At 39.8% G+C, this 19,013-nt stretch overlaps 1 long non-coding RNA gene across 1 annotated transcript; it reads left to right on the forward strand.

The window, feature by feature from the left end:
* Nucleotides 1–2,506: 2,506 nt before the first annotated feature.
* LOC120438292 lies at nt 2,507–3,167 on the forward strand. The gene is made up of 2 exons (XR_005611780.1): nt 2,507–2,600; nt 3,049–3,167. It is a non-coding gene; the product is annotated as an uncharacterized LOC120438292 (long non-coding RNA).
* Nucleotides 3,168–19,013: the final 15,846 nt, after the last annotated feature.

The following is a 19,013-nucleotide window of genomic DNA, read 5'->3' on the forward strand; positions in this document are numbered from 1 at the left end:
CATCTGACATTTCTTTGGAGGTGGAGGAACACCAAAGTAATTGCTTAAAGGAGTTTCTTCGACATCTTTAAGAGTTCTAAACAAATGTCTGTCCTCCTCCAGAAAATCTCATGGACGCAAACACGCGTTACAACTTCTTATCTTGTGCGCGTATTTTATTTTGACAGCGAATGCTCACCTGCGGACCACTTATGTGCACCCCTGTTTTTTTAGCTTGTCATATTCCAGCCACAGAAATTCTTTTGTCCATGAAACCATAAAGCTGCACTTTCTTTTTGCCTTATAGTCTGATTTGTCATAACTTTTCCGTTTTGTGGTAAGCTTTTCTTTGGCTGTCACTTCTTCTCCCTGACCAGTCTTATTTGGCTCAGCAGAACTAAAATATATATCCTGCTGCGTTTACACACGCACTCACGTAATGCTCAGCGATTCTGTGCGCAATCAACCTCTCACATGTTTAAGCTTCCTGTGGGAGATTTCACTTGTCATGTTTGCATAGTAAACTAACGATTGATAAGACGATGTCAGAGGAATTGGTGCGCAAATTATCGTCACTCACCAATTAGTACTGTCGTTCTCTATACACAGTTCGCACGATTGCAAAGTGAAAGCAAAAAACAAGCGCAAATTCAAATGCGATTTCAATATGTCACATATAGGGCTGCTTGATTATGGCAAAAATGATAATCACTATTATTTTCACTGAAATTGAGATCAGGAACAAGAACCTAAGAATCTGTTAGTCTCACTCATTTAATCCCTCTGCTACATTCTGTTCACCCCTGCTATTATTCAATCATCTTTCCTAATATAATATTAATCCACTAGTTATGTGGACAATTATCTTACCATTGAGCAATGAATTACGTTTGTTTGAGGGGTGGAAATCTGTCCTCCTCTCAGTTTTCAAACTCCAAAAATGAAGCCGTTTCTTCTCTCGTCATATCTCCACGACGGAGGTACAAAGAGCAATGAAAATGGCAGTCAACGTACACCAAAGTCCGCTGATTCACCAAGTAGAAGAATTATGCTGCTAGCCCTCCTAGTTTTTGAGTTACACGACGTTTTGTAAATCCAAAAAAAACGGCGTTTTCACCTCTCACCGCGACCTATTTTTTGACTGGTCATGTCTGTGTTTTTGAGCCGCCCGCCCCCTTCCCAGGTGGCGCAATCAGTAATGACACGGGTCTTCAGCTCAAAAGTCCTGGGTTCAATCCCACCTTGTTCAGCTTTTTTTTTCACTACAAATTTATACACTATCACAGACCTGTAATTTATTTAGCTAATTTATTACAATTCTGCAAAGTTTTATGATTTTAGCAGCTTTTCTAATATGGACCTCAGATTCTTGTTAACGCTCCATGGCAGAAATACATACAAGTACACAGCCTGATGAGGCAGACAGAGGCAGTACCTCTGATTGGTGAATTTGAGCAGAACCAGGTTGTTCTGCCTCTTTTCAGCAGAAATTCTGCTGATTCACCTCTTTTCAGTGCAATGTTCTGCTTCTTTGTCTCTTTTTTGCAGAAATTCTGCTGATTCATCTCTTTTCTGCAAAATTTTCAGCCTTTTCACCTCTTATCAGCACAATTCTCAGCAGCTTCTGCTAATTTCAGCAGAATTGTCAGTCTGTCTACCTTTTCTTTGTGAGAATGAGTTTGGGTCAGTGAGATGAGTAGTTGCCTTGAGTCCAGGAGGGCCAGTTCAAATCCTGCTCAGGGAGACATTTTTTTTTCACCACCATACAACTTTTTGCAGCTTTTCATCTTTTTCATCTTTTCAGCTTCAGCGTTAAGACATCCAAACAGCATTTTCGCAGGAAATGCAAATTTTCTAGTTCATATATTGCTTCTCATCCCACTAAGTGAACCATAAAATCAGAAACAATACTATCTGGTCTTCTTGAGCTTCATTGAATGCGTGTATGTGTTAGTAGGATTAATACATTTTGTGCTCCTTAAAGGTTTAAAATATCAACACTACAGTCTACATATCAGGAGAGCAAATCAATATGTCCTTCTTGTTTTAGAAACATCTAAGGTCAGGTATAGCTAAATCCTAAGTGTTTGCAAGTTCACCAAGTGGTCGTAAGGGTGTTGTTAACACCGTCAACAGGTACCCCCTCGTGATGTATGCCACTTCCTCTATGATTTTTGCAAGCCCCCATAGGATGGTAATGAGGTGCTTGGAAATGTTGTAGTTGGCTGAGTTTATACTGCTACCGATGAGTCTGAGCGGGACTCCTTTGTGGATTTATGGAAGTATATAAACAGGGTGTAGCATCCACTGGGAAAAGGCGGTGACATATGGGGCAGTCAGTGGCTTTTCCCCTTTCAAGTTCTTGTAAGCAACTGATGACTTTCTTTTTGTAGTTGCTTCTGGGGTTTTACCTTGAAGCTTCATAGGTACTGTCGTCACTGAGGAGTGTAGTAATGTTTATTTGCTCTGCTTCTTTTTGTCAGGGATAAAATACGTCTATGTACTTTTTGTGTCCCAGCTGAGTAACAGCAGAAGAGTCTGGTGGAGCAACAGAGGAACAATTTCAGCCATTTGGACTCAACTCAGCCACTATAGAGGAAATGATGACTTCAACACAGAAGGTGAGAAAAATATCACAGTTACAATGTTATTGAAACTGTGTGCACAGCTGGTTGGTTTTTCAAAACACATTAAAAGCAGCTTTATCTTTTCCATCTTGTCTCATCCATATATACAGAATCTACATTCACAACCAAAAACCAAAGAAGTTAGAAGAAAATACAAAGATCATATTTTTAGAATACACTGAAATAACAATATCAGCAGTTGAACTCAAAAAAATGTATGAAGTAAAAGATTTTCTCCACTTATCAGTATTTCTTCAATAATGTCAGTTTCAGTACAACTCTTATTGCACATCATTGTAATGTGACACTATCACCAAAAGGTGGTGGAAACACACCAACAATGTGTTTGTTGACATGTTTGATTCCACTAATGGAGGGAGTTTCAGTTTGTTCCATGACTGCATTTCACTCACTGCCTCTGTTTGTATCTCTGTCACTGCAGGACCAACATGGAGCGAGAAGTCAGCGCTCTCAGGAGGCCAAAAAACCTCACAGAAGAAAGGGAGAGAAAACCTACAGCTGTGATGAGTGTGGGAAGGACTTTACCCGGGGTGGAGACTTTAAAAGACACCGACTCATCCACAGTGGAGTTAAACCTTACAGCTGTGAGTTGTGTGGGAAGTGTTTTACCCGAGCTGGAGACTTAAAAAGACACCAACTCTTCCACAGTGGAGTTAAACCTTACCGCTGTGATGAGTGCGGGAAGGATTTTACCCAGATTAGACACTTAAAAACTCACCAACTCATCCACAGTGAAGTTAAACCGTACAGCTGTGACTCGTGTGGAAAGTCTTTTACCCATGCTGGACACTTAAAAACTCACCAACTCATCCACAGTGGAGTTAAACCGTACAGCTGTGACTTGTGTGGAATGTCTTTTAACTGGGCTGCAAGCCTAAAAACACACAAAGTCATTCACAGTGGAGTTAAACCTTACAGCTGTGATGAGTGCGGGAAGAATTTTACCCAGGCTGGAAACTTAAGAACTCACCAACTCATCCACAGTGAAGTTAAACCGTACAACTGTGACTTGTGTGGAAAGTCTTTTACCCAGGCTGGAAGCTTAAAAACACACCAACTCATCCACAGTGGAGTTAAACCATACAGCTGTGATGAGTGCGGGAAGAGTTTTACCCAGGCTGGACACTTAAAATCTCACCAACTCATCCACAGTGAAGTTAAACCGTACAACTGTGACTTGTGTGGTAAAGCTTTCGATCAAAATGAACGCTTACAGAGGCATCTAGTTACCCACTCGACTTTGTACAGCTGCGACTTTTGTGAAAAAACTTTCAACGACATACAGTACCGAAATATTCACCTACTGATTCACACTGGAAATGATGTTTACTGCTGTGATCAGTGTGGGAAACCGTTTACAACAGATGTACAGTTAAAACAACACATGATTATCCACACTAAGGAGAGACCTTATAAATGTGACCTGTGTGAGAAGACTTTTAAATCTCCATATCACCTGAAAAGACACCAACAGATCCACACCACAAAGTAACTCTACAAGTGCAGTTACTGTGAGAATGTATTGATTTGTCTTATACTGTAATTTTAACCTGATTATTTGGAACAAGTCTGATCAGTAAACCTATGGAGTTATACTGAATGAACAGTTTGGAAAACTGTCATGTCAAGCCATTTTCGCTCGGCAAGCTGAGTGTTATAATGTAAACAGTAAATAGTAATTGGATATTGTCAGAAATCACTTATGCTGTCATTGTTTAGAAGCAGAGCGACGTAGATGGATCCAGTTCTCAACCCTGTCGTCACTTTGGTGGTGGGAAAGTTTCTCTGTGACCTTTGTGGAAAAACTTCCAATCATCAATGGGACCTAAAACCACATCAACATAGACACACTGGAGACAAAATGAACTACTGCAAAGAATGTGGGAGAGGCTTCCACACACCAAGTACATTAAAATACATGAACTCTTCCACAGTGGGGTGAAAAAGCACATCTGTGACCAGTGTGGGTCATCCTTCACCACTGCACGTGAGCTTAAAAAACAAACATAAGCGAATCCATACAGGAAAGACACCATACAAGTGCAGACACTGTGACAAAAGCTTCTCACAATCAGGTCATCGTAACAAACATTAATGTACACACATGGAAGTGAACTTCAGCTGTGACCAGTGTGACAAGAGCTTCAGGAATGTCAGTTCATACTTCGAACACAAACGATTCCACGCTGTAAATAAACTGTTTCACTGTTACCAGTGTTCAAAAACATTCATTTCATTATCTGCTCTGTGCAAACATCAGCCTGATCATGCAGGACAGAAATCACTGGATCACAATGAATCTGAAGAAAGAGAGATCCTCTTCTGGTTTCAGGGTTAGACTTAAAAACCTTGAGATCAGGCTCCACAGAGTTCAGATGGAATCTGTAGTTTTTATTATGAAATCCTGATAATGTTAAAGAATTAGTTATATTTGAATTAACTGGTTACACTTGTAAAGTTTATCTTATTAAACAGTTTGGCGTGAAAAATAAAGAATTGGTCTCACAACAAGTTGTTTGAGCCCTGTGATTGATTTATATTTTATTATTGTCATTTGTATTGAGAAACATGTAATCATTTGTGTTTAGAAGTATATAGTTGGTGGCATATTGAAAAAATGTCTCATCCTAGGAGGTCTGTAACAACTTTGTGTAGCATGAAGAGGGGAGTGCATTCACTTCTCTTCAGAGTGTTCTGGCACAGATCACACGGCCATCTTATGGCGCAACTGGAAGCAGGACTTCCAGTTGCTTCGCAAGATTGCTGCACTGAGCAAAAATGTTATTATTTTTTTTGTACTGCTTTCTATTTCTGTGCGCACAGCGCAATCATACATGACAGACAAACGCTTCTCGATCTACGTTCGTCAGCCAGTTCGGACTTTACAGCGGGTTTCGACTCCGTGGACGCTCTGCGACCTGGGATCCTTTGTTTACTTGCTCGACGTCGAGGGAATCCAAAGAGGGGGAAATGCGCCGGTGTTTTGTGCCGAACGCGACAGAGCCACCTCTCCCCAGCATCCTGCTTGTGAATCTCCAGTCTCTGGACAACAAACTTGACGAGCTACGTGCACATATTAAACACCAACAAGACATCAGGAACTGCTGCTGGCCTTCACAGAGACATGGCTGGAGCCCAGCGTCCCCGACTGCGCCATCACGCCGGATTAATTCACTGTTTACCAGGGAGAGCGAACAAAGGACTCAGACAAGAAAAGGGGAGGAGGGGTGTGCTTTATGGTTAACTCATTGGGGGCTAGAGATGTGTGTATCTTAAAAACTTACTGCTCTCAGAGCCTCGACCTACTGACCATTAAAGTCAGGCCATTTTACCTCCCGAGGGAGTTCAGCTTAGTTCTCCTCTCCACAGATAGCAAGACGACATTGAATCTATGTTGATTTTTCATCCGATCCGTCGTATATGGTCGGGGTTGAAATGCCAATGTTGTAACAACATTGAAATACTGTGGTAAACCGACGGTCTTACTATAGGGACGTTGTAACAATGTTGATTTAACGTTGTTTTTTTGTCATTGATATTTGATCTGTTTGTAGTCGACCAGGTGACAACAACAACCTCGAGAAAACGTCTATTTAAGTTGACGATCATTCGGCTCCGGTCACCATCAAAAACCATCGATTTGTAGTTGAGCATTAAATTGCATTGCAACTGATCGGGTATAAAGTACCAGAGAAAGTAGATTTATTGCTCATTTGTTATCAATGACTTGGTCTAGTTCACCAGCTTTAAAAAATCGTGTCTACGTGCAATTTATGTATAGTTGACCGGGAAATTAAAGCAGCGATCACTTGGACTATTCCGCAGCACCCCTCTCACATTGGTACACCCCTCCAGGTAACCATTGTCTCGTACAGTAGAGCGGGACATTTGATTTACTCTCAGCGGAATTGACCGGAGAAGGCATCAGTTCATGCACTGCACTGGCCTGCACCATGATTAGTATAAGGTAAGAATGAATGATTTTTTTCTACTCGTTATTTCCATGTTGGCATTTGAATAACAGTAAAAAACTTGTTAATGTTGTACATTAACAAGTTTTTTACTGTTATTTACATTGCTCCCACAAAATGTGGGAGCCCGAAATTGTGTCTACTTCTTACAATCCGGGAACAAATAAATTGCGCTGCGAACAAAGTCTATCAACAAAGAAAACACTTTCGTTTCATAATTTCTTCGTTGTATTCCCTTACAAAGCTAGCTTTAACGCTTCGAGGGTTCCTTTGTTCTTGCCGTCGCCTCTGCGCTTGTACCAGACTTTCGCTCTGTAGTTGCTCAGTACTACAAAAAATTCTAAATCTGTGATATATGATTGATAAACGTAATGGTAACTGTATAAATGTGTTCAAGGACTTTGTTACTTTTAATGATTGGAGAGCACCCGCTTCAATTCGCACTCAATTCAAACTTTACGTTGCACGCTCACCTACCAATTGCGTTTGCACCTTTTGTCCACACGTAAACAGCGTTTTTGGTCACTGAAAATCTAGATTTCTAAAAACGCATGCCAGGGTGGATATTTTCGAAAACGCCGTTTTTGCATTTATGTGTGGACGAGAAAAACGGAGAAAACGCAGCGTCAAAAGTCTGCGCCTGTTTTTGTCTCGGTGCCATGAATTCCTACAATGGCAGACTTGGACAAAATACTGTTAATTTTAGTATATTCAGTTTTTAAATACTTACATATATACACACAGTAACTGTCCCTTCACACATAGGACTAAGTGAACACTGTGATACGTCTGACCTTCAGTCCGAAGCTTAAACTCAGACCAGTCATAAAAGAAAACACAAGTAACTTTTTTTTATTCACAAACATATCTTTGATTGTTAATAGTTTATAATCTTGTTTTTTGTACATATCTGTGATGCTTGAATACTGCAATATAACCACATAATATAGTCCAAAAAGTGTAAATTTGTACACTTGTGCACTTCAAAAATTCATTGTATACTGCACCTTCTTGCAGATCTCGGTTTCCTGTATGTTTGTTATTATAAATCAAACTGTAACTTTAGGAAAAAATATGCCAAAAGCACATTTGTAATTACCTATGAACTTTTTCTACTTATTTCTTAAGACCAAATCCCCAGTACACATATAGTGACTCAGAGGATGAGTAGCCCACAAAAAAACGGTTTCCCCAGGCACCTCGAGTGAAAATACCAGGTAATAAAATAATGTCTAGTGTCTGTGTACATATCTGTGTGTGACACATGGAAACTTTTTGGACAAGTTGTCTGTATTCTTTAATACTTTAAAAAAATTATCTTTTTCTAAACAGCCCTCACCACTCCACAGTCTTCCCCCCAGCCCACTGACAGCAAGCATCATAATGCCCCTCCCAGCTTCCGGCACCTTTCGCCACTCCGGCAGAACACTCCAAACGACACAGCTTTGCGATCTCCCCAGCATGCAGAGTCTGATGTCGAGGCCTTCCCTATAGATGGTATGCTTTTATAATTGTTTTAAAGCTGAATCACAATGTCATTGTGCACTTATCTTCAAAACACCAGTTTATACTCCTGAATGTCATCGTGTTGTGATTTGTTTTTCTGTAGATTCCAGAGACTCTGTGAGGCCACTATTACAAGGCAAGTTCGAACATCTTGGAATTTCAGATTTTACATGGTATAAATGGTAAATGGCCTATATTTGTACAGCACTTTAACTAGTCCCTAAGGCCCCAAAGTGCTTTACACATTCAGTCATCCACCCATTCACACACACATTCACGCACTGGTGATGGCAAGCTACATATACAAATATCATATATATGCAGTGTTGGGGAGTAACGGAATACATGTACCGCCGTTACGTATTCAGAATACAAAATATGAGTAACTGTATTCCGTTACAGTTACCGTTTAAAAAGGTGGTATTCAGAATACAGTTACTTTGGTGAAATAAATGGAATACACGGCGGTACTTCCCTGTTTCATATTGTCGCGGGTCAGGACTGTTTGGGTTTGTTTGACAGCTACGTTCTGTTGTTCCAGGCGGCAGCGTTACGGTTGCCATGGTTACAGGGTGACGCGCTCTCTCTCTGCGTGTTTCCTGGGTGAGAGAGCGCTTTTTTGTTGTTGTTGTTGTTGTGCTATGCTAAAAGGCAGAATGCTACAGGCATAGCTCTAAAGCATGTAGCCTGATGGGCAGTGTAGTCCGTGCTGCAGGGAGAATGGACTACCATACACGTTATGTGTCTGTGAGCGAGGGAGGGAGAGAAAGGAAAAGTCCGAGCTGTCATGGAGCAAAAACGGGAGCTGGAAGCATGTAAATACAATAATAACCACTGCAGCCAAGAAGAGTGCCTGAGGAGCCCATTTGTAAGTAAGCTATTAAGACTCAACTGTACACTGTGTTCGTGTTTTCCTCCGGAAACAATAAGTTCCGTTGGAGCAGCCTTTCAACGCCTCTCTCTGTCTCCGGCAAGCAAAGCTAGTTTTCGGCTACCAGCCCGACACTAACCCGACGTATTAGCCAGAGGTCCCTTTACTACGTTTCGGACCTTCAGTAACAGTAATAAATCACAGCAATAGTACATTAACGTAGTTGTAAACAGCACGATAATATATTAAGTATTCCAAAGTATTCAGAATACGTTACTCTCATTGAGTAACGTAACGGAATACGTTACAGAATACATTTTGGGGCATGTATTCAGTATTCTGTAATAGAATACATTTTAAAAGTAACCTTCCCAACACTGTATATATGTGAGAGGCAAAAACTAGCAAACACTTTTAGCAGTTAAAACAACCAATACTTGAATGCAGAATGTTACACCATCACTTATGGATATATTAGTTTTTCGCCTCTGACTGCTTAAGCCATTAATCTTTCTGGAATTGTTCTTTGAAACAGATGCGACCTCACAAAAGATATTAACTATGCTGTCAGACCTGACGAGATCTCTTAACGAACTCTGTGAGGAGGTCAGAGCCATCCGCAATACCGGCTCCAATGAATCGGTAGATGCTGGGGTACTCCCTTTGGATTTGCCCTTGCACAACATTGAGGAGCTAAACAATGCAGAGGCAGCTCTTCAATCGCAAGAGGCAAATAAGGCAATGGTAAGTATATAAAGCTTATGTACACTTTGTAACTATAAAGTGTAATAGCTGTCAGATGTGATTTAAATGCATAACAATGGCATACACACAAGCACTTGCATAAACATTTAAGACATGAGACACGCTAATTCCATCTCTTAAAATGTGTCTATAGATGAGACGCTTTGCCTTGATTGGAGGGACCACACTGGAGGTGCGAGTCCGCCGTGTAATGGCTTATGCCATCACAAACGAGCTGGCCTCAGTACTAAACTGGGCAAGGGAAAAAAACAAAGGACCAGACAAAGCAAAAAAGGGCATTTAAAGAGACAGCGCTGTGCAGATGCATATTTGGTAAGTTTTACCGTTTATTGTAGTTTTATGAGCCTAAAGTGAACAATAAAGGGATCGATTGATCTGCTGGGTGTGTTTCACATGTCCTATGTCCGGTTTTTCCTATATTACTTTGTCTTTTTTAATAACAAGACTTTCATGTCTGGTTAATCTGGAGATGGAGTCTTTGGTCTTTGGCTTGTTTAGTCCTCAGGTTGTAGTTTGTACAGCCCGAGGACTCCATGTTTATTTTGTTTTAAAGGATACATGGCACACCATGCTAAGACTTATCACTTTTTCCGGTCATAGCTCTTTGGGAATCAAATGCGGCAGTTTGCAGATTTATGCCTGGTGACTTTCATGTTTATCAGCCTAGGAGTTTACATACTTTCTCCCTGCTGAAGACAGATAACAAGAGCTTATTCATGTGCTCTAATTCACTTTTTTGGTTCGTGTATGTGTTTGTGTATCTTTGTCCTAGATGGCCTGACGCAGCAGTTGGGGGCAAACTCTATGGCTACGTTCACACTGCAGGCGAAAGCGCATCAAATCCGATTTTTTCGCCCCTATGCGACCCGTATCCGATCTTGGTATGACAGTGTGAACGGCACAAATCCGATATTTTCAAATCCGATCTGGGTCACTTTCGTATGTGGTACTGAATCCGATACGTATCCGATGTTTTAGAAAGCGACTGCTGTGTGAACGGTCAAGTCGCATTAAATCCGTCTTTTACGTCACTGACACAAGACAGACGCCGATTATCAGCGCCGGAGAAGCGCCCGATAGGACATTGCGAACGATTTCCTACCATCCGGTGAAACTGTTGGGAAGACAATGTTGGAGAAATGTGAACAAATTTATTTTTACTGTATTTTCTGCAGATTCTGACAGAAATCTGCAACTATCCTTTGAAGCACCGCTCCTCTAAAACAGCAAAAACGATCATTATTAGGTTATCTACATTATTATGTAAATAACAAAATAACTTAAAGCAAAAATCTGGAAACATAAAGTTCGAAGTCTTTATATTAAGGGCAATCAGTCAAACAATATTGTTTGCTCTGGGTCTAAACAGAGCGAGTTCTGTGTGACATCTTCTTTTGCGCATGCGGGCCGCTTTGAGCGTTCACACTGGAGAGCGTTTGATGTCGCATTTTATGTGTAGTGTGAACAAGCAGACAAAAAAATCGGATTTGATCAAAAAATCGGAATTGAGCATTAAGACCTGCAGTGTGAACGTAGCCTATGTCTTTGCACAAGCAGTGCAGAAATGGCTCTGATACGCCCCAGATCGTTTGGGTGGCGCAGGACGCACATCATCCGTCCCCATCCCGGAGTAAAAACTACAAAGTTATGTTAAAATATAAATGTAAATAGAAAACTGTGTTTTAATAAAGTATTTAGCAAACGAAACATGTCTATTGACCTTTTTTTGTTTAGTTTTTTTTTCTCTGTTACATCACATGCAATGCTTTCTTATTTTAGGATATTAATATTGACATGATACATTGTGAGACATTTGAGTTATAAAGGGTGTCCAGTTTGAGGAATAAGTGCAATTATGTGTTTAGGTGGTTTAAGTATTGATGGAAACATGCAGTAGTTTAGTAGTGGTTAAAATAACTATAAAGAAAGATAAATTTCCAGTCATGATTTAACTGTCGTTTTAATGAAAAACAACTGTGCGAAAGAGGTGGAAAATCAACACCATAGCTCAACAGTGTTTCAATATCAGAATCTGACATTGTTTCAATGTCAACAGTATTAGAAAATATAACGTCGAATCAACGTCAGGTTTCAACATTGATTCAACATCAAAACCTGACGTTGTTTCAACGTTAAAAATGGGTGCAAGAGTGACGTTAGGTCAACGTCACACTTCAACGTTGATTCAATGATGTCGCCTGATATTGACTCAATATTGTCTCAATGTTTCCTTGCTATCTACCGTTTACGTTCCCCCACACGCTGATAAAGCTACAGCTATGGAAGAACTGTATGACATCATTACTGGACTTGTGAACAAAAATCCAGAAGCTGCTGTGGGGAATAGAAATATTTTATTGCTATTATTTGCTGCTATTTTATAATCATCATTACCATTTCATGTGGTGTTGCATTCAGATGCATTCAGATGTTCAAATATATTGGTATTATATTAGTCTTTATTACAGGTCCAAAGAAGAACCATTTTAAAGGGTTGAGTTGAATCTATAATTTAAAAGTTATTAATGCTTTTATGATCTCTGTGTAGAGGGCAGAGACAGGAAAATACTCTCTGTGCCAAAATGAGACAGGAAACGAAACGCGTCTGCAGAGCATGTTTTGCAGAAGTGAAACCGAAAGCAGAGCGAGTGCAAGCCAAAGAGCCAAAGAGTTAGTATGCATTTATCTTTGATTTAAGCTTTTAGTAGAGGCTTTTGATCAAAACATTAATTCAGTAGAGTACACCTATAGGGATCACTGATAGGGGAAAGTTCAAGTTGCTTAAGTTAAGGTCAACTAAGGTTCAGAAAAGCAGATGCAGTACAGACAGACAAATAGTGAGAGGTCATGACACGTCGCCAGTACACAACATGCACGCGCCCTTGCACGCGCACGCACTCACACACACACCATAACAGATCTATTTTGGTAGGGCAGAAATGCAGAAGTGTGCCAAAGTACTTAGAGGAAGTGCACCCGACGGCGACAGCGAAGAGGGAAGCACCGACCAAGACAATGTTTTTAGAGCAATGTTAAAGGTCATGGAACATTTTGTGGTTTGGATTGACGTAAGCTGTACTATTGTCTATTTTTGTAAAAGAGGGGGCTTTGTTATTGTACCCATATAAAACTTTGTCTCATGATTGTAAGTTCAGTTCAACACTGATTGGGTTGTTGAACTCACACATGTGTTCATTAAAATGCCGTCTAAATTGCACACGCCTGGATCTGTGGTTTTTATGGATTCTTCTCTCAACATTGAACCCTAACATTTGGGGGCTCGTTCCGGTGAAGAGAGGGAATTAATTTTGGTGTAGATGGAGAGATCCAGGGTCCGTGGTAATTGGACGGGCAGACGGTAATCAGTGGTGAAAGTGAGTAGGCATTCCCGGGGCATTTAAAGGTAAGACACTGCCTGTTGAAATATATTTCCAAAAGGTGTCACATTGGGCATGTCAAATTAAAAGTCTACTCACTGAAAATTACTGGTGAATGTCTGTTTTAAATTTTAATTGAAGTTTTCATGAAGTTTACCGGTTGAAGTAATGATAAGGAAGTATAAGTGACAGTACTGAGTAATGAGAATAAAGGAATGAAAAGAGAATTAAAGCAGTTGGACTGCGAAGTGAACTTTAGAATGATAGGGAATTTGGTCATTGTGTGGGTTCAAGTCCCATTGGTTATGCAACCCTTAAGAACTTTCTCGGAGGTGGCGCCCCTGCTGGATAGAGAAATTTATCCTTCACCTAGCGATGACTAGGGATAGTTTCGGGCAACATTCGAGGAGGACTCGGGAATCTCCAAAACTGTTGAGGGTTGTCCTTAATCTTAATCCTGTTTTGGGTGTAGATTGTTGTTTCAAATTATTCTAAAATTACTTGAGGACGAGGAGTCTGGGACCCTTAAGAAGCGCATTTTCTCCTTGGTAACGCTTGCGCTAAGACAGGACGCTGATCTTAGACCTACTAGGACAGTAGGGATAGTACCGTCGACAGCGGGAGAGAACTTGGGAACCTCTGAAATTGCTAGGAGTTAGAGTCTCCTATTTGCGCTTTTTGGCTACGATAAATTTGGTTAGGGCATTAGCAATCGGGCCACCGTCAGGGACGGAATACTGGCTAAAATTGGTCGCAAAAAAGTCAGGGACTTTTATCGGTTGGACCGTTATGGATAAATTTGTCGAAATTTATAGGATTTAAGAGGCCTAAAAAATCTGTGCAGTTGTAATTTAAGACGTCTGTAATATAAAATATGAGATCTATGAGTAGGATCAGTCTCTGTGTCAGTCATGCACAGCCGGATGTGCACTGATTGTGTGTGTAAATGCAAATGAGCAGCAGTGACGCGCAGAGAGGGTGGTTTCAGTTTTCGAGAGGACTGAGCTTTTTGCTAAATGCCTGTATATAAGAGGTTGGTTTTGCTTATTATGAGAGTGTAAATACAGTGTGAATATATTAGTGTGGATGTATAGTAAATGACTGAATTTTGATAGATGTATAGTTCGTGAGCCATAAATGTTGGTGTGGTTTATTTTCAGTTATGTGTGTGGGGAGAAGCTGCGAGACGATGAGAGGTTTCAGTTTTCTTTTTCTTTTTTCTTTTGACTTGCTCTTTCTGATCATGGAAGGCATGTCCAAAATACTCGTATGAAAGCGTATTTTGTGTGATTTTAACCGTGTGAATGCTGTCAGTATTTGATTTGAGTGACTCTGCATGATTTGTCTGAGTGAGTGGAAAATGGAAGTTTGAGAGAGAAAAGGCAGTGTGTGTGAGACGATTACTGAATGACTAAAGAGGTTAGAACTTTTAAAGGTGTGTATGGAATAAAGGAGTGTGAAATATATTTCTTGTGTGAGGAAAAGTAGGATGTTTTAAAGTTTGAAAGTGCTTTTAATTCAAGAAATCCATGAGAGATGTTATGACAGGTTGAGTGTATTTTTTCCGATTGAAAATACATAAGTATATATACTTGGGAAACCCAGTTAAGAGATTATTGGGTGACTGATGCTATAAAACTGACCTAAAGAATGGTCCTGTCCGTGGAGAAGTGTTAGTTGTCCTGATGTTTGGAAGAGCTCTATTTAAAAGTGTGTGTGAGAGGAAGGTGTGTGTGTGTGACTGATGATGTCAGGGGAGCACCCAGAGAAATAGACAGAGTTAAATTCTAAGAAGATGAAGCGGATGCATGTTTTAAGAAAAAGTAATAAAGTAATAAAATTATATTAATTACAGGTTTTAGAAAAGAGACAGACTGAGAGAAATAAATACAGGAACTAACAATTACATTAATGAATTGAAAATGCACATACACAAACTGTTACATGTGAAATTATTGTTGGAAAGTTTAATAAAGAAAGCAGTTTACACTCCTTCAATTTCCAGAACCAGTGTGTCCCCTAGGCCTGATAACACCCTTGCCCAGTTGGCTCCTGTAGTAGGCGGGCATGGAAGGCTGGACAGCCCATGACGGGTAAGATCCCACCTCGAAACCCTGGGACAACCTAAGGCAAGGCGCAGTCACGATTGCTCGAACCTAAGTCCCGGAGTGACCTTGGAGTCACTGGAGGAGACGGGATTTAACAGGTAAGGCCACTGGGCACAGACGAAGGGGAAATGTCATTAACAAGGATCAGTGATGAACCAGAGAGAGAAAATACACCCTGTCAAAAGGAGTTTGAAACACTGCAAAAGAAACATTTACAAGATCACAAAGATCATAAAGAAACATTTATAAAAACCACACATACAAACAGAAAATGCACTAACCTTACAGAGATAAGCTCATGAAGGGTAATGCATAGATAGTGATTAAAACTTGGCTAAGAACACAAACATATGTAATTAAATCAGCCTGCTAATTTCATGAGGGTTAAAATGGTGTGAATGTTGAAGAAAATACACTTAAAACACACTTGGATAAAATAGAGTTGTTGTGGAATAACTCAAACGAAGCTGTATGACAAGGTAGTGAGTTATGGAAAAAACAAAACAAAAGAGAAGTGATTACTTAGGAGTGCTCTTGCACTGATTGATCAGAGTAAGTGATTAGTATAGAAAGAAAAGGAAAATAATTCAATAATGTGATAAGGTTTAAACATGTATTCCTCTTGTTAAGTTGGCTGTTGAGCTGTGGGTTTATGCAAATTAGCTGGAGTGAGTGAGTGACAAAGACACTTCCTGTGTGTGTGTGTGTGTCGGAGGCTTTCTGTTCAGTTCAAGAGAGATCGGGGCTGTTGAAGAGTATTGGGAGAAATATATAATGGTAAAGTATCAGGATATTTGATTACGGTGGTCAGGTCTGTTCAGAGGGGCAGATTTGGACAGGAAATTTATAATTTAAGGATGATATGTGGTTGAAATTGGTTTTTATCTTGTGCTGAATGAACACATGGTAAAGTGAGGAAGGGTGACATTGTGCAAACGGTCTTTGATCTTTTGACGAGGTTTTCGATGTGTTGAACGGGGAAATTTAAGATTGTTTCAGATTTTTGAGGCTGTTGTTTTATTTCCAGAGAGGGTGTTTAATTAAGACATGGATATGTCTGAGAGGGGCCCCAAAATTTTTGTAGTAGTGCACTCAGGAAAAAAACCTGTCAGGTGATTTTGTTTTGTACTTTGATGAGCTAATAATCAGCTCTCTTTTTCATTTTTGTTCTAAGCAGGCCTGGAAGAGAGTGAACGGACGGCGTTGACAAAATTACCAAGTACGAAAATCAGGTGGGCTTTACAGAATTATAATTGATTACAATCAGAGATTGATTGGCGGCAAGTCTCTGTCTAAAAATGGATTGTATCGATTCAATCCAGTCAAAAGTATAGAGAACTATTTTTCTAAACAGGAAAACGAAATAAAACGAATGATTGAGCTCATTTTGCTGATGTGGAGCATCTGATGACGTCTTGCGAAAGGCTGCAGATCAGCAAAAATATCATGTGAATGCATGGGAGTGAATGTGAGTGGTTGGACCAAGGGGAAATAAATAAAAGGTTGACAAACAGGAGAAGTGGAAGACTTAAATCTGGGGATGCTGATGTTCCTTTGAGTGAATTTCTGTTTTATTGTTTGGGTTAGACCATATTAATACATTATAAAATGCTAAGAGGGAAACATTGATGTAACTCAAGTTACCATTAACTGAGGTAACACAGGATTAATAACTGTTTTGTTTAAGTTTATTTTGTGTCATGACACAGACTAGATCATAAAGGGAGAGTTGAGTATGAAATGTAAGGCACAGGTTTTGTTTCCAGGAAGTTCCAAGGATCCAGACTTTCCATGGAGCAACGATTTTGAGGAGATTTGACATGATGATTAAATTGATTTTGTTCCTTAAACACAGGTTTTCAGGGCTGGAGCAAAACACCGGAGAGGAGAATTGCTGAGCGGTTCTGGGAAATGAAATGACTAACCTTTTTTCCTTTTGATTTGTTAAGCTTGGGTGAAGCATGTTGAGTTTTTTGCCACATGAGATGTGTCAAAAAAGAGAGGGGTTTAAGATTTAATGTGTTTAATTTGAAAGGGGTTTTACTAGGATTTTATAACGATTGGGGTTGTTTGATAATTTAGATATGGTAAAACTGAGGCAGAGATTGTTAATTCTAAAGAAAGGAGTAAAATGAACTGAATTAGGTTTAGAAGATAAATTGCTGGTGTTAATAAGAAGTTGTACACCAAATTAAAGGGGAAATTGTGGGAATAAAGGATATGCTTTGGGGAAGATAGTGACAATTTTATGAGTAGAAAATGTGGGATTTCTTTTTGATTTTTAGGATAAGTTGTAACAGTGACATAATGCTAGAATGTTGTTATAAGGTAGGCTTTAGGGTAGAGGAGAGCTTTTTATGAGGATGTTAAAAGTCTCGCTGACTCAAATGAATAATATTGGAGATTATATATGTAGAAATGATTTTTTCATACACATTGCATTTTGGTGCCTTTAACGGAGTTGTGGCTCAGAGAGTCGTCTCTTGAGGGTCATAAACTTTTGGTTAACGTTATGATTAGCCAATCTACTGTGAGAATGACCTGAGTTTTGAAGGATTGCACACGCTTACAGACATACAGAGTTCATCAACACACAGGACAGTATTGATTTGAGGCCTAGGGCCTGAAATTCCTTTAGCTTTTAACTGAATTTGAGTTGGCCCAATAACAAGTGACAGAAAAGAGGAACTGAATAGGAGTTTCGGTGGTAACTAAATGGAGTGACATATAAAATATTGAGATAACAGATGCAGCTCTAACTTAGTCCTCTTATATAAATAGCAGTTACAGAAATACAGAAAACAGAAGCAAAGGGAGAAAGCTTATATATGTTGGTTAAGTCTGATAAAGTTTAAGTTAGAAGGAGTCATTACATTAAAAGCAGCAAAATGAAATAAAATGATAGATTCAAACAGGTTATCACCCAGAAAATGGGAGTTCAAAATACAGTTAGAGTTCAGTTTTTAGCTATGATGAAGTTTATCTAGGAGCAATTAACTAGGTGCTTACACTTAGTGATTAAAGTGGTCGTTTTTTCTTTGATCCTTTTAGTAGAATAAGCCCTTAGAATGATTTTATGATGATTTTGCTTGTGAGAGGTGACTTAGATGAGAGGTAGGCCCTTGCAGCAGTGACAGTTTGTGCACAGGATGTTGATGATCAAATAAGGAGCAGAGAGGAAGCACATGCAGAGACATGCTTCCTTTGATCCTCTTAAAGACAACGCTTTCAGAGGTTCACAAATGCTGAGTAATGTTGAATGAGATATGAAAATAAATGTCGAAAAACCAAATACGTAATTAGGTTCATGTTTTGAGTAACATTAGGTTGAGTAACATTAGGTTTGAATAAAGAAGACAATTGAGGGACATAAGGCAGGGAAGCCGTACTAGGGAGGAAGTGTTCTGTTTCCTTTGCAGGTGGCCAGATTTCCACTAGAGTGGGACCCAGAAGAGGAGCAGAGACCACTTAAGCATGAAGTGTTCTCAAGTGGGAGCGGGCATTTTATAACTAAGACCACCTAGATGACATGAGGTTGTCTGATTTGTTAAGTCACAGGATGCCAAGAGAGGGTCAGAGCTAAGAACAGTGATCCTAAATGTCCATGACGTCAGGGGTGGACAGGGAAACAGTTGAATGGGCCAAGGAGTGACCCAACATAAATGTATTATGACCTCTGGTGGTCCAGAGGTCGAGAGTGGGAGTGTGGGGAATAGAAATATTTTATTGCTATTATTTGCTGCTATTTTATAATCATCATTACCATTTCATGTGGTGTTGCATTCAGA

This window comes from Oreochromis aureus, linkage group 3 (assembly GCF_013358895.1).
Source record: "Oreochromis aureus strain Israel breed Guangdong linkage group 3, ZZ_aureus, whole genome shotgun sequence".
NCBI classification, from domain to species: Eukaryota; Metazoa; Chordata; class Actinopteri; order Cichliformes; family Cichlidae; genus Oreochromis; species Oreochromis aureus.